Below are 14,273 nucleotides of genomic sequence, written 5' to 3'. Positions count from 1 at the left end.
GTAACAGCAATGTCTGCTTCCATTCCGTCACTTTCCCCAGAGCCATCAGGTTTTTACAAGATCCCCATAAACCTCATGCAATATTTCCACCCTGCTGTTGATTAGTTGTAGTGACAATCAAAATAAAACAACCTGCTTGTGTCTTTAATAAAAACAGTACTAATGTAGTCACCACTTACACTCTTTAACATGGGGGGATAAGGTAATTAACCAGAGATTCTGCAATAACTGGCTACATCATGCTGCACTGCTTTCCATTCCACTGTGCTGCGTCCTCCCCTATAACCTAGCCAGTACAATTTGGGACTGCTGAATGGGCACAGTGGTTGGCATGCAGCGGTGAGCTGCTCTTATCATATTAAGCACAATGACAGCAACTGGTACAGGAGAACAGCTTTAATGATTCTGGATCTGTGCCCCTGGGCTGCAGTCACCCTAAACAACCCTTACCCATGTTTAGAGCTATGGCTAGAGGAGTTTGTGTCTCCATTTTGAGTCCACTCTTGGACACCCAGTCCAGAGTTTTTGCATCACTCTGTGCAACACTGCAAAGTAACAGTTATAAAATGTGTCACTAAAATATTCTGTTAAAATAATCGTATTCTAGAAGAGCCATAGAGTTGCCACCACTTTTGCCACCAATTAATTGATTAGACTGATTTGTTAAATGTAAGGATTTGCTGTTTTTCTTTGTCACTGGTTGGACAAAAGAGGCAATCTGAAGATGTTGATTTGGGAAATTATGATGAGATTTTTTTTCATGATATTTTTGACATTTTATAGATGAAATGATTAATCAATTATTCATGCAAGTAACTGGCAGGTTAATCTATGATGGAAGCAACCATTAGTGGCAGCTTTACTACTATGATTATAAAATAATTTTACAAGCTTTTGTTGTATATCAGGCAGTTTATTACCACTAATACCATATTTTCAGTGCCACAGAATGGAAGACTATAGCATATGGCTGGTCTAAATTCTGTATATATAAAACATTCAAGTGGCGTGTACAGAGGTGCATCGGAGCAGTTATTTATAATGCTGAGTTGAAAAAGAGATGTGAAAAGTGACATTATTTTTTTTCTAATCTGCATTGACAGTCAGCAGATTCAGAAAAGCTGCATGTTAAAAGAACAGCGTATTCTGCTGGCCTATTTTGAAAAGCCACCCATGGATTCACCCAGGTGAGTTTGTAATAACTACCATCTTCAAGAGGGAATCTGACATACACTGCATACTGTTCCCACAGTGTCCGAATTGTCTCTGTTCCTCATATGTAAAAATAAATAAGAAGGAAAAGAAAAAAGAAAGAAAAAAGTGTCAAGTTGTCATTTATAATTCTTGTCTTCCACCACCATTTCTCTAAATGACAGCCATTCTTCTTTTTTTGAATGTTCTTTTTTTTCAGAATTTTTCAGAATTGCTTTTCTTTTAAGCAGGTAGTGTTTGGAACTCCTTGACCTGAGTGTGTCATCGCCAAAATGTGGTTATCAAAGTCTATAACAAGTCATGCATGAAGACCTGCTGTTTTTCCCTGAGGAACACATTTATTCATACTAATAAAAGACACAAAAGATTAACTTACCATACTGGAACAGAGGCAAAGAACATGTCTGCTTCCTGCCAGAAAAGCGGATAGGTGCCTACACAGATTCAGTCTGAAACACAAAAAGTGAAGACTTCTGTAAGGACACGCAATAATGACTTACGTTATTCCACGAGACAGACACATCAGAAACATTTGGAATGTCAGCATGCAGTAAGCTTGTGTCATCCTCTCATTGTACTTTCTGTCACACTGGATAAGAGCATCAGCTGGATGCCTAAAAAATAGATGTAAACCCAAGATTTGATGTAACTACCATCCATGCTTCCCTGTGTGTTAAGGGACGGAGAACATTTATTAAGATTTATTAAAAGACAATATTTTGCATGATTCAATAAAAGCCTTTAATGCATTAAAATATGATTCACTACTTCTGAATAGACTATATATGATTCCATAAACATACCTTAGCTTGAGTTTGCAGAAATTAGAATGTATTGTCCTAAGTACCACAACCACACCCCAGTTTGTAGATTCCAAATCAATTGCAAACCTGAATATATTTTCCTTTTTAATTTTTTATTAGAAATTTTATAGAATTTATAGGATTTTTGCATCATTGTGATCAAATACTTTTATTTGCCAAATATTTAAGTGACTGAAATAACTTAAAAGGGATCATGGTATAAAATGACATATACCTTGGTGAAAACACTTGTTATTTCAGTTGAACCCTTTTGCCAGTTGTTTCCCATTGGATGAACAGCAACAGCACTGGGCGGCTTCTGCTGCTGTAAGGCTGAAGCACTAAGAGATATACTGTGCCTCTGTATAGCAGCATTCAAAGCTTACCTCTGTCATTCTCAACGCTAAAACAATTTATCTGCACAGTCTAACTTTTGTTAGGATATTCATTTTCTAAATCTAACAACAATACAACTATGTTTTATTTGTGTGTCTGTGTGTTCCCATTTCTAAAGACTTAACATTGAAATTCTTAACTTTTATATTTTTCACTACAAGATCTATGATACGATATATGATAAGACTGTGTTTAATTGGACAGAAAAATAACAAATGCAGAAACACCTCAATCTGCCTTTCACTGCATCTCTCCCTTTCAGGCAGCAATGTTTTGAAATAATGAGATCTCTGGCATGGTTTACCCTAAAAGGAATGAGCTAGCAGAAATGAAGATGACAGGAAAAGTCAACCAGCCACAAGTTTTTAACATTTAATGACTGCATCTAGGCTTCCCATTGGCTGTAGTATTCACACTGTAGTCTAACCACTGTCCTGTCTGTTTTAATCACAGCCTTGAGGAATTTTTCAGGTGAAAGACAAAGAAGGTGGGGGATTTTTCCCTCCAGACCTGCTGGATGGTTTTGGCTCTTCTTCACAAAGGGAGAAGAATAGCGTTGTCCTGGAAGGGGATTTGGGTGGAGTACGAGGATGACGAAAACGAGAAGGAGAAGGGGAGGATGAGAAACCAGTGGGATGAAATCTTGAGTATGCCAAGGTCAGCAGAACTCTCACTGTGAAATGAAACACTGCCAAACACACACACACACACAGCAACCTACTGCCAGTATTAGCTCTTCCCTGAAGACAACCTGCTGAGAACTGCTAAACTACCACAGGGCTTGTGCTTGGCTATATGGGCCTGCACACCAACACGGGCACACACACTTTCTCCAGATATCTTTTTTTTCTGTCTGGTCTTTGTGAGATCCTCACCTTTCCTCTTTGTCCATCCTGCACTGACATCAGATCAGTGGTGGAAATTAGCACCCCTCACCTTCACAATGGGGGTGAATTTCTATAGTAGGTTTTTGAATTTGCACAACCTTCCAGCCACAGTGGTGGGGAAAGAAAAGTAGTGTAAAAGAGTAATTTGTGACAGACCACGGCACAGACTGAATTAAAATCTGCTGTTTTACTCAGACACTTTAAAGAGGAGCGTAGCCCAGCAGGCTCTGTGTGCTCACTAAACAAAGGCCCTGCCTCCCCCTCGTGTCAAAGCAGAAATAAATGTTTCCATCTTCTATGAGAGGATGCTGTTCATCCTCTCATAGAACCTCTCATCAGGTAAACTTGTTTTCTGTCCTTAGCAAGTGAGAATCATGCCAAATTAATGTGCTACCTTGCAGTGCATCTGTGTCTTGTTTTCTTGCGCTTTCAGGACTGTAATTCTGTAACTTTGTAACTGACAAAAATAAAAGGTAAATACAACCACATGATTCGGTTTGATCAAAGGCAACAAGAGGCAGTTTGATAACAAGAGGCAGTTTGATAACAATAGCTGCACCATGCATGAGCAAGCATTCGTGTGCCTGTGTCCCCACTTCTGACCTTCGTGTTGCATTGCACTGATGCCATTTCAGATCCTTTTTATTATTTCATAAACACAAGAATAATTCCCACATTACACTCCAATCATGCCCCACAAAGAATGTCCTAAACTCTACTCTAAAAAGTCATTTGTGTCATTTGTGTAAAATACATATAGTCCATTAAAGACTCCTCTCTTAGCCCTCTTATAAAATTTCAATGAGGAACAAAAAAAGTGTCCTTGTTTGGCTGCATGTTGAACTAGTTATCAGTCTTAAAACATTGATGCTTATTCATAATAAAGGACTCAGTGAAGACAGGGACAATAAGGGAAACATTTTAGCATCACATAGGTATTATCTATGAAAAACAGAGTGCTTTTTGGAATATCTTGGTAGTTAAAGCCTCCCTTAATTAGCTTTTTTTTTTAAATTATGCTAATATGTGTAGGGAGTTCTGCGAAACCTTCTGATTTTGTCACAGCTTTTCAACCATACTTAAACATGCTATGATACTAAAACTACTATGAAAAATATAGATTTATAAATTTATATTTCCAGTTTCCTGATTGCATTCATCATCATATTTTCTGAGGAGTTCCCTAAAGGCAGCAGGTGCTAAATAATTGATGGGCCTGAAAGCTGTTTGGCTGTGTGAGCAAGTGCCTGCAACTCTCTTGGGAAACAAAGAGCACCGGTAGCTTTGAAACCAGCACAAACAGGCAAGCTTCAGATAGAATTAGTATTGAGTTTTGTCATGCCAAACGTTTGGTGCTGAGACAACGCAATACAGTTTCATTACAATAACAGAGCCTTGCAGGTAGAGCCATCAAAGGCCACTTAGCCTTAACCAAAACAATGAAGAGATGGCGATATAACTAAGAGATTATATACTATAGCATGCATAGCATGTCTATCAGTATTTTATGAAATCTTTTTTTTATTTTTTAATTTATGCAATTCCTGTTTTATTTAATTGTAAAACAATGTTTTTGTGACATGAATTTAAAAACAACTGGGTAGAATCTGAGCTTCCATTAATTATCATTTAAGTAGTTGCAAATTTGAGTGTTTTAGCATTGCTGTGTAAATTAGTTCAAGTGATCTTTAAGTCCTCTTCGCCATCAAGGCTGCCTTTTCTAAGCCACTCTGTTCCTAAACTTATATAACTAATCTATCAGCAAAGGTACCGTGTGCTATTATTAACGAGTAGTGGTACTATAAAGCAATGTTTTTACTAACACATTGCACCAGGGATTGACAGGCAGAAAAAAAGCCTAACAAAGCATCAAAAAAGGCAGTGAAAAAGAGGGCTGCTAGCAAGCAAAAGGCTGCAAATTATGCAGAATTTAAAATATGTTTTTAAAAGGTTAGACGAGGAAGGAGATTGTTATTTCAATGTAAAATTACAATTCTAAGTTAATTTGACTCTACTTACATGTACCACTAAACAATATTTTCGCTTTGTGCAATAAAGGGGCACTTCATACATACTAATTTTGAAGTTAACTTTAAAAATAATAATAATAATTTATTAATAATTAAAAATAATTGCAGTACTGCAGAGAAAGTGACAATTTTATTCAAAATACTTGTAGTCAACTGCTCATGGCTGCATTTAAAAAGCACAGAAAATCAAACTCTGTTTGTTTTTGTTTGTTTGTTTTGTTTTTGGTTTATTTTTTTAGGGCAAGATGTCTTTTTTCGGTGCATTGGCCAATTTAATTGCCAGATCTTTCCAGCATATCAGCAAAAATTTGACTTGATCACTCAGATGTGCTCATTTGAACAATGGTTTGCAGAGGCAGACATCAATCATATAAGTAAGGCAATATGTGCCGTCCATACTGTAAATATATTCTGTTTTTAAAAATGTGTCGTGTAAACTTTAGGGAACGTTTCCTCACTATTAGAAATTATATCATGCAAAAGCTGACACTTGTCAAAGCAGGTCTGTCATGGCTAGGATCTACTTACATCTAGAAGCTGTCAGTGACTTCAGGCAGTCATTGATTGCAAAGTACTTCTACATTTATGTTTTGTTTCCTAATAATGGGATGCTGCATACACACCCTCAAGTCAACTTTGCATAAAGTAGCTGTACTTTAACTATTTATTTTGTACTTTGCCTCATGTAAACAAATAAACATAAAACAGTGAACAATACTGAATTGCCTTGGTTGCTTTTGAAAATAAATCAACTAAAATTATACCTTTGTGACAGCTCATAGCACAGGATAGACAACAAGAATAAACATGTTCATGTTTTGGCTCGTGTATCTTCTCATTATATTTATTTCAAAAAATTTAACATAATCACAGACATACATTTCGCTTTACATGAGTGGCACTGCTGTGGATTCTTCTTTAACTGTTTTGAACTTGAATTTAAGATGATAAGAGATGATACTTTGAATATTGCATGCACTTATTTTGAGGTTTCAAAGACAGTTTGGCTATAACACTGTTACCACTGACATAAGAAGAAGAAGAAGAATCAACTTTATTGGCAGCATATATATTTTTTACATACACATACTGAATTTGACTCCGGCATTTAACCCATCCTTACTTGAACACACATGCAACACCCGGCAAATTACATCCAGTGAAACACACACAGGAGCAGTGGGCAGCGTCAAGCGCCCGGGGAGCATATTGGGGGGGTTAAGTGCCTTGCTCAAGGTCACATCAGCCGGCTAATGACATAAATGACATAAAGTGAACAACAGATTATCTCATCACGACGGCACCTGGCCGTGTGAGTGTGAGGATACCTTTGGACGTCTAGTTGAGACCATGCCTTGATGGGTCAAGGCTGTTTTGGCAGCAAAAGGCAGACCTACTCAATATTAGGTAGGAGGTCCTAATGTTTGGCTGACTGGTGTATGCTGGAGCACCTACTATAGCTGTTGCTCCCATCTTGACCCTGGCCCCTTGTGATCTGATCTCCCTTCCTCACTCTAAATGCAAATAAGCATGTACATCTATGGGTCAATTGGACATGATGTTATTTTTTACATAAAGAAAAAAAAACTACTGAACATACACATTTGCCGAATTTACAAGATCCAAATAATCTGTTGTGGACAGCATTTCACAAAGTTTATATTGAGCCTCCTAACTCAGCAACTCATGAAACTGAATGATTTGTAAGGGAGTCAGGGGACTTTTCCCACAAATTAGCATAGCATAGTATGGTAGCAGCTATATTGGTTATTCTTTACTGTGTAAAATTTGACAAGTTAACCAACCTAATACTGGCTTCATCAATTTGGTGTAAATCATGAAATCAGTTGAAACAGTGTGGTCAAACTGCTGCTAAATGTTGCCAGGTAAGACACACTTTAACACACATAGTGTAAAATGCAGGTACAGTGACACTTTTTACAAGCAAAGGAACAACCTACTGTATTGCATTTAATACTGAATTTACAAGAAGGAACGAATGATTAAGATTTTGCCATAGGCCTTATTTAGTTTCTCCTGGCTCAACAACTCTCAAAAACTGCACAATTTTTAAGGGAGTCTGGGAATATTCCATTTACTAGCTTAGTGGAGGAATCAGTTGAAATCAGTTACTCTGGCAGGTAAGAAACTACAAATACAGAAGCTGCACCACAGAGAACCAAAGGGAAATTAGACAGCATGTAATTCATAATGGCTTTGTTGTGCCTTGCTGCAGAGATTGTCAGCTGAGTAAGGAGTCTTTTGATACATTTGCATCCAGCTAAAAGAATGTGGTCATATATGGCCTAGACCATCTCCGAATGTGGTCTGAGTTATCAGATCTCAGTATGTCTTGGGTGCTTTCAGACCTTTACTTAGAGCTGTCCACATGTCAAATCACTCAGGGTGGATGTTAATACCAGGTCCGAACAGGGCCTTTGTTTTGCTATTTCCATTTTGAGGGAGGGTGGTTGTAAAGTTCTTTGTGTAATTGATTATAATTTTTCATAAACTGAAGTAGTTATTTACAAGTGTATATATTTAGAGCAGTTTCCTTTATTTATTTAGATGCATCTTTTGTCATTGGGTGTTATGTTGCTTCATGTTATCTAATTTGTTAATACAAATACTTGGATACTTGGTTTTGTGTATATATTTCAGTTTCTTTCTTTCTTTCTTTTCTTCTGTGAGCCTTTACCTAATCACTGCAAGTGTGAACAACTTTCCGAGCTCAATATCATCACAGACTGTACCTTGTGTGTGCAGTGATATTCTTTTCCAACCTTACAGGTGACATTTTAAATGTCACTGCATAACAGAATAGCATGCAACACATCCTCCAATTAATGAGCAGCAAGACTGCAGAAAATGACACACCAGAAATGTAAATCACATATATTTCAACAATGAGGACATTAGATTTGCTTTGATAACACATTTTTTATAATAGTTATTCTTCTGTATACAATGAGCCAAAGAGCCTCCTAGAACACTGTAAACTAGGACTGAAAGCTGAAAAATCAAGAACTAAATGATCACTGTATTGAAAAATTATTGAATTGTGTTTCATGAGTCTGTTACCATGGTTGAATGTCACTTCAGAAGCACATCAAACACAGTGCACAGTATGCCCACTTTAGCTACAATACTCAGACCTATTTTGCTCACTGACCCAAACAAAACTAGCGGTGTCCTTGTGTTAGTTGTGTAGAGGTAGTAGTGCGATGCATGCATGCTGTTAATTCTCCCTCTGTACATACCTGAATGAACAAATTATGTCATTCGAAAGGATTCATTCCAGAATGCAAACTCTGCAGCTTCCCTTCCCCCAATGCTTCCTTGTGGTGCTACTCACTTACGTAGATAATTACAAGTGCCCATGGTCGATTCAGAGATTCAGTTTTAATGTGGAGAAACTACCATGTGTAAAGTGAGTGATGACAGCTCTGCAGAGCTCAACCACATGGATAGTGTATACAAATGAAATAATAATAAATTTCAAGCTAAAACATTTTAACACTAAATACAACCATATGAAGACAACCTGCTATAAGCCAGCTAGTGAGTTACTTAGAAGGCATATACAGCATTTGCCAATATGGCTCTTTAGTTGCTCACGTAAACTGTGGAAATCCATTTTTCTCATCTAACTGCTACATTACAGTTTGTTTTCGTTTACTTTACAGCCATACTCATTCATAGTTTAAACATCAACGGAATATAGGAGATGCCAAACATGAGTACACTCCAGTGGCCTCCAGCATTGAGTGCAACTTAGTTAAATATACTTTACCCCAATGGGACAGTATGCCATTAACATATATAAGAATTCATTACAGTCCATACTGTAGTCACTAACAGAAAAAAAAACTTGGGAAACATTATAGATGCTAGATACTATATTATAATAATATTCATAAATGTGGTTTGACTTCTGTTCTGCACCGTATGGTAAGCCAAGGACTTGCGAATTGGTGTTTTCTATAATTTAATATGGTACATTGTATACTGTTTATAAATAATGGTAGTTTTTAGTATTTTTAGTCATCCCCTGTACAGTAACCACATAAATAGACAAGAATGATGTAAGTAAATTTGCTTAAACCCCTTTTCAGGGTGAGAAGGAGCATCTTTTTTTTAATTTCCCCCATACCTTTACATGGGGAGCCTTATCTCTTTACTGCAGTGTTTACTTTTTTGTTCTCCCAATGTCATGCTACTATTCATCCCCAATCTGCCTCTGTTCTGAACAACAAATCACCGTTTGGCTCTTTTTGTCTTCAGGACAAGCAAATGTCTGTTTCTTATTCAGGCTCTCAGCCTTCTTGCCACATTGTGCACACTTGCTCATTGTCTTTGCCTCCTTCTGCCCCTTGTTATTTATGGAATGCAAAACTGCAGGAGTACAGAGAAGTAGCCCGGAGCTATATTATGCCCACAGCCAAGCTGCCCAATCACTGCCAAGAGATTACGGAAAGCCCTTGTCAGAGACAGGAAGCCTTCTGTCACCTCTGCCACACCACCTCCCCCTGCGTAGTATCCTGCCTAGTCTTCCAGCCTGATTAATACATTTATGTGAGGATGAAGTGGCTCATATAAGAACACGTTACTCCAGGAAGCTGTCAGCTCTTCCTTTCATCATGTAAATCTTTATATTTCTAGAGCTGTTGTTTAAGCTGTTAAAATGTAAGATGCAGATCACCAGGGTGAAGAAATATGCATGACATCTGAACAAAATATTATTAATCTCAGCATTTTCTTTAACTGCAGTATCATCCGTCAAACTGTTACATTCTTCAGTATACTACTGAAGCTATGCCCAATAACAATCTATCCCAACAAAGATGACATGTTTTGGGTAGTGCTTGCTTCCCACTGCTGTTGTTCTCCAGATGTTGAGTGACTTTGTTGTAAAATTTCAGGAGGCAATTGTCCTTCCACCAAGATCAGGAGCAGAGTTGAACCAGAATGTCACACTCCCCTTGTCTGGTGTAAACCTTCAGAACCAAAACCCCCTTCAAATTCTACTGCAAGGCTTGGCTAACCAGAAAACCAATTACCATAAAAATCACCTCACGGGGTTCACATAAAGGATGGTAAACACACACTGCTGCATACAAAGTAGAGAAGGCTGGAGCTCGATGACCGAGGGACCACTGGAAATCACTGACTTTTTTGTTTCCTGTGTCTGTTAGCGCTGAGATGCACATCTGAACAAAAGAGCAAGGGACGAAAAAAGTTGTAGATGAGAACACATGCTTTCGGGAATAGCGTCTCTAAAGCCAACATTAGGAAAATGTAAAATAAATGTGATTATGGTCGATATCTCAAACATTCTCCCATTGAAAGGTTCTGATAGACTGCGGTGGGGGCAGCCGTGGCCTAGAGGTTGGAGAAGCGGCTTGTGATCGGAGGGTCACCGGTTCGATTCCCCCACTGGACGGGCAGGAAAAATTTGGGTGTGGTGGAGTGATTAATGCGAAAAATACTCCCCCCCTCTATTAGCCGGCTGATGTGCCCTTGAGCAAGGCACTTAACCCCCCAATATGCTCCCCGGGCGCCTGATGCTGCCCACTGCTCCTGTGTGTGTTTCACTGCATGTAATTTGCCGGGTGTTGCATGTGTGTGTTCAACTAAGGATGGGTCAAATGCAGAAGACGAATTCAGTGTGTGTATGTAAAAATATATATACTGCCAATAAAGTTGATTCTTCTTCTTCTTCTTCTTCTTCTGGAAACCACTGCCTTAGTCAGCCAACATCAAAGCACTTTCAATGCAGCATCCCATGAGGATCACCGAAAAGGCATGAGCGTGAGAATTATTTTCATTTTTACCCATGCCTTACACAGAACATGGTAGGATTAGCAACTTAAACCAATTATCTTGTATAATTGAAATTTGGGATGCTGGATTGGATATAATTTAATATGGTGAGGTATGACAATTCTAATGTTCTGTTCTTTGAATTGTTTCGAGATGCCGCTGCAGTAAAGGTTCAACGAGTCCCAACTGCCAAAGACTCGAGGTCCAACAATCACTCATTCTCAATGAACCATTAGGTTTCTGGCTGTAGCTGCTGTCCAGTCAAACAGAAGGCATTTATTGAGCTGCTGCTCCGTTACATAAGCTAATTAGATAGGCTCTGTTGTTTCGGTACTCTCAACATACATTAGCTTGTTTGCATGACTTAGTGCACACCAGGCACGTTTTCACATAGTCATAGTGTTCAGGTATTCATGTAAACCTAACACCACAAACATGATCCTTGAGTTGCTAATGAGCAGGCTAAACATACCTTCAACCATGGAAAGCAGACTTGCCTATTACTGTGTATTCCTGCCATTGACAATTTAAGCAAGAATTCCACATATATATGAACTGTTAGAGACTCTAAATCTAAATCAAGTCAGGCCAGTTTACAGTTTGTCAAATTATTTACAATATTGATCACAAACAGTTTCCAATAAATGATCGCCGCATGATTATTGCACATTACACTTGCACACTATACCATATGTGCAGTGTATTCATTGCACATATACTGTAGTTTAGACTAAAGGTCTGCAACTCTGCCAAAGTCCAAAGAGGACATGCTAGGCTTGACAAATGGTCAAAATTTTGATTTGGGTGAGAGTATATATTTTACTACTATTTACTATTATTTTCAGTGTATAAATCACAACAATGAACTGACATGCACACTAATAATTTAGTCCTTTTCTTGCTCACTCCTGCACACCAGTCTGCAGTGTTCTTCCCTTCTCTGCCTGAGGACTGATTCCGACAGATTTCAGCTTTTAATCTAACTAACCATGTTGACTGTTTTTTCTACTGTTACTCAACAATATATTGAAATATGTTAGGAGGACATTTTAACAGTCATCATCTTTCAGCATGGACAGTAGGTGAAGATTTGGAGAACATTTGCAAACTTGTTCTTCTCGCATTAAGGTAAATTTCCAATTTCTGATTTTCTAACCCCAATCTCAACCTAGCCTTAAAGCAAATCTTCATCTTCCTATTTGATGATTTACGTTGTGGGGACTTAGGCTAATAACATAACTTAATAGTGAACTAGCATGTCTCAGAAATTTGAATTTGTCCATGGCCCATGCTGAATTCTCACTCTCAATCTCCCTCACTTTCTGATTTGATGATATCTTGCTGATGGGCTACTGCAGCTGTAAATGTTTGCATCAAAAACAAAATAAAATGGTATGTCTTCCACTGATGTATGAAACACTCAATTTCTCAGGAAAGAAACAAGTAATGGTTTTTGTTACGGTATTTAGAGGGACACATATTTGGGTTCTATATTCTTTGTGTACCTTGACGTGTCCAACCTGAATTTGTACCTAAAGAAAAGCCACCTGAATTACCAAAGTAAAACAAAAGACACTTTTCTCTGTGAATATGTGTAGCTGTGAGCAATATCTGTCTGTGATCATATGCGAATCCCAGCCCCTGTAAACATCACATTACAATGTATTTATAGCTCCATAACAGTGGATTTAAATTAAGGAATAATTCCTGGAGATGATGCATAGCAGTCTCAGGTGAAGAAACAACATGTCACAGTGTAGTGATCCTCATCTGTAATCTATTCTACTCATTAACACCCTGTTTGACCATGCAGAAACAGCTGTCTGCCTCAACACTGGTTACAGCTTACCATCGGGAGTCTCTGTTTAACCATTTGTGCTGCTTGGTTTCGCTGCACTAGCATTTTAATAACATTCCTATTTAAGAGGCAATCAGTGGAGCCAGAGTTCTGACAGCTGTAGTAGAGCAATAAATCATAAACTGAGGAGAGACAGGAAAAAATGCCTTTGCATGTAATTATAACTGTGGCTCGGTCAACATGGCCTGACTAGCAAACTCTTGTCCACGCAAAAGTTTTTTAACCTCACAACAGGCCAGATATGGCCATATGTGTTGGACTGCTGCAAGCCGTATTAACCTTGTTTTCACACATTCTTCCTTTTCTTCCTGCTACACTGATGAAAATGCTGGTAGTTAAATTTAAAATAAGAAAACTACATAGTGTCACATGATCAGTGCAAATCCCCATTTCATATCAAGGGAAATGTGGTGTTATACTCAATGGTCTTGTCGAAATTTAAATTTTTAAAGTTTTTACATTACAATATGTTAATTAGTTACTTTAGTCTCTGGAAATCCTAACATCAAACAAACTGATTGAGGACTGTTTGAAGTTCTGAAGGCCAACATGCTCACTACAAAACAAAACTTGTGTTAGTCTGCGGTTAAGGATCCAAAGCTGAACCAGTAGGAATCATAAGTTAACAAATAATCCGCTCTTTATGGCTGTCTATTGCCTGCTCAAATAACTCTTGCCTTGAGCAAGAGATAAATCCTTGTTATCATTCCCAGTACTTAGAAGGAAACCAAAATACGTCCTTAGGAGCAGCTGTTGCTGCATGCCAAATAAATGGCATAACAGAGAAAAGCAATATTTAATAACTGAAGGTAATTTCATTGTGGTTTTCAAAGCATTATTATTTGGTTATCCCTTAAATTACAAAAGATGTTGATTTATTTTGGGGTATCTGCTTGTTAAATGTACTAATATTGTTAATGTAATCATACTGTTTTTTAAATTGTGTCCCATAGTGCTTTGTGTTTTGTATAAACTTTCACCATCAGTGAGAAACTGTTGTGACATGAACACATTATTGTTTGGTTCAGATAGTGTTTTCAGACCATAGCTGCACCTTAGCTTCACGATACACCTGCAAAACCTGCAATATCGTTTGTTTGGTCACAACGCTGTCTTCTTAAAGGTACCTTCTTTTGGGTGGTGGACACATCTTGTACCCCCTCTCATACATGTACAGTATATGACTATGTACGGTGTAAGTGGGGCTCCATCTTGTTTCTGAAAATGCCCACTTAAGCTGTAGGGTTTATGCATACAGTTGAGG

General features: G+C 38.0%; 1 long non-coding RNA gene across 1 annotated transcript in view; it reads right to left on the bottom strand.

Moving 5' to 3' along the window:
- Positions 1 to 14,273, bottom strand: part of LOC124068578 — a 102,885-nt gene that overhangs the window by 68,608 nt on the left and 20,004 nt on the right. The window contains exon 2 of the long non-coding RNA XR_006844942.1: positions 1,589 to 1,661. This is a non-coding gene — a long non-coding RNA (uncharacterized LOC124068578). The remainder of the gene's footprint in view (positions 1 to 1,588; positions 1,662 to 14,273) is intronic.

Source organism: Scatophagus argus, chromosome 12, assembly GCF_020382885.2.
Source record: "Scatophagus argus isolate fScaArg1 chromosome 12, fScaArg1.pri, whole genome shotgun sequence".
Taxonomy (NCBI): Eukaryota; Metazoa; Chordata; class Actinopteri; family Scatophagidae; genus Scatophagus; species Scatophagus argus.
Note: the sequence above shows the minus strand (reverse complement) of the source record. Positions and strands in the feature narration are given on the sequence as shown.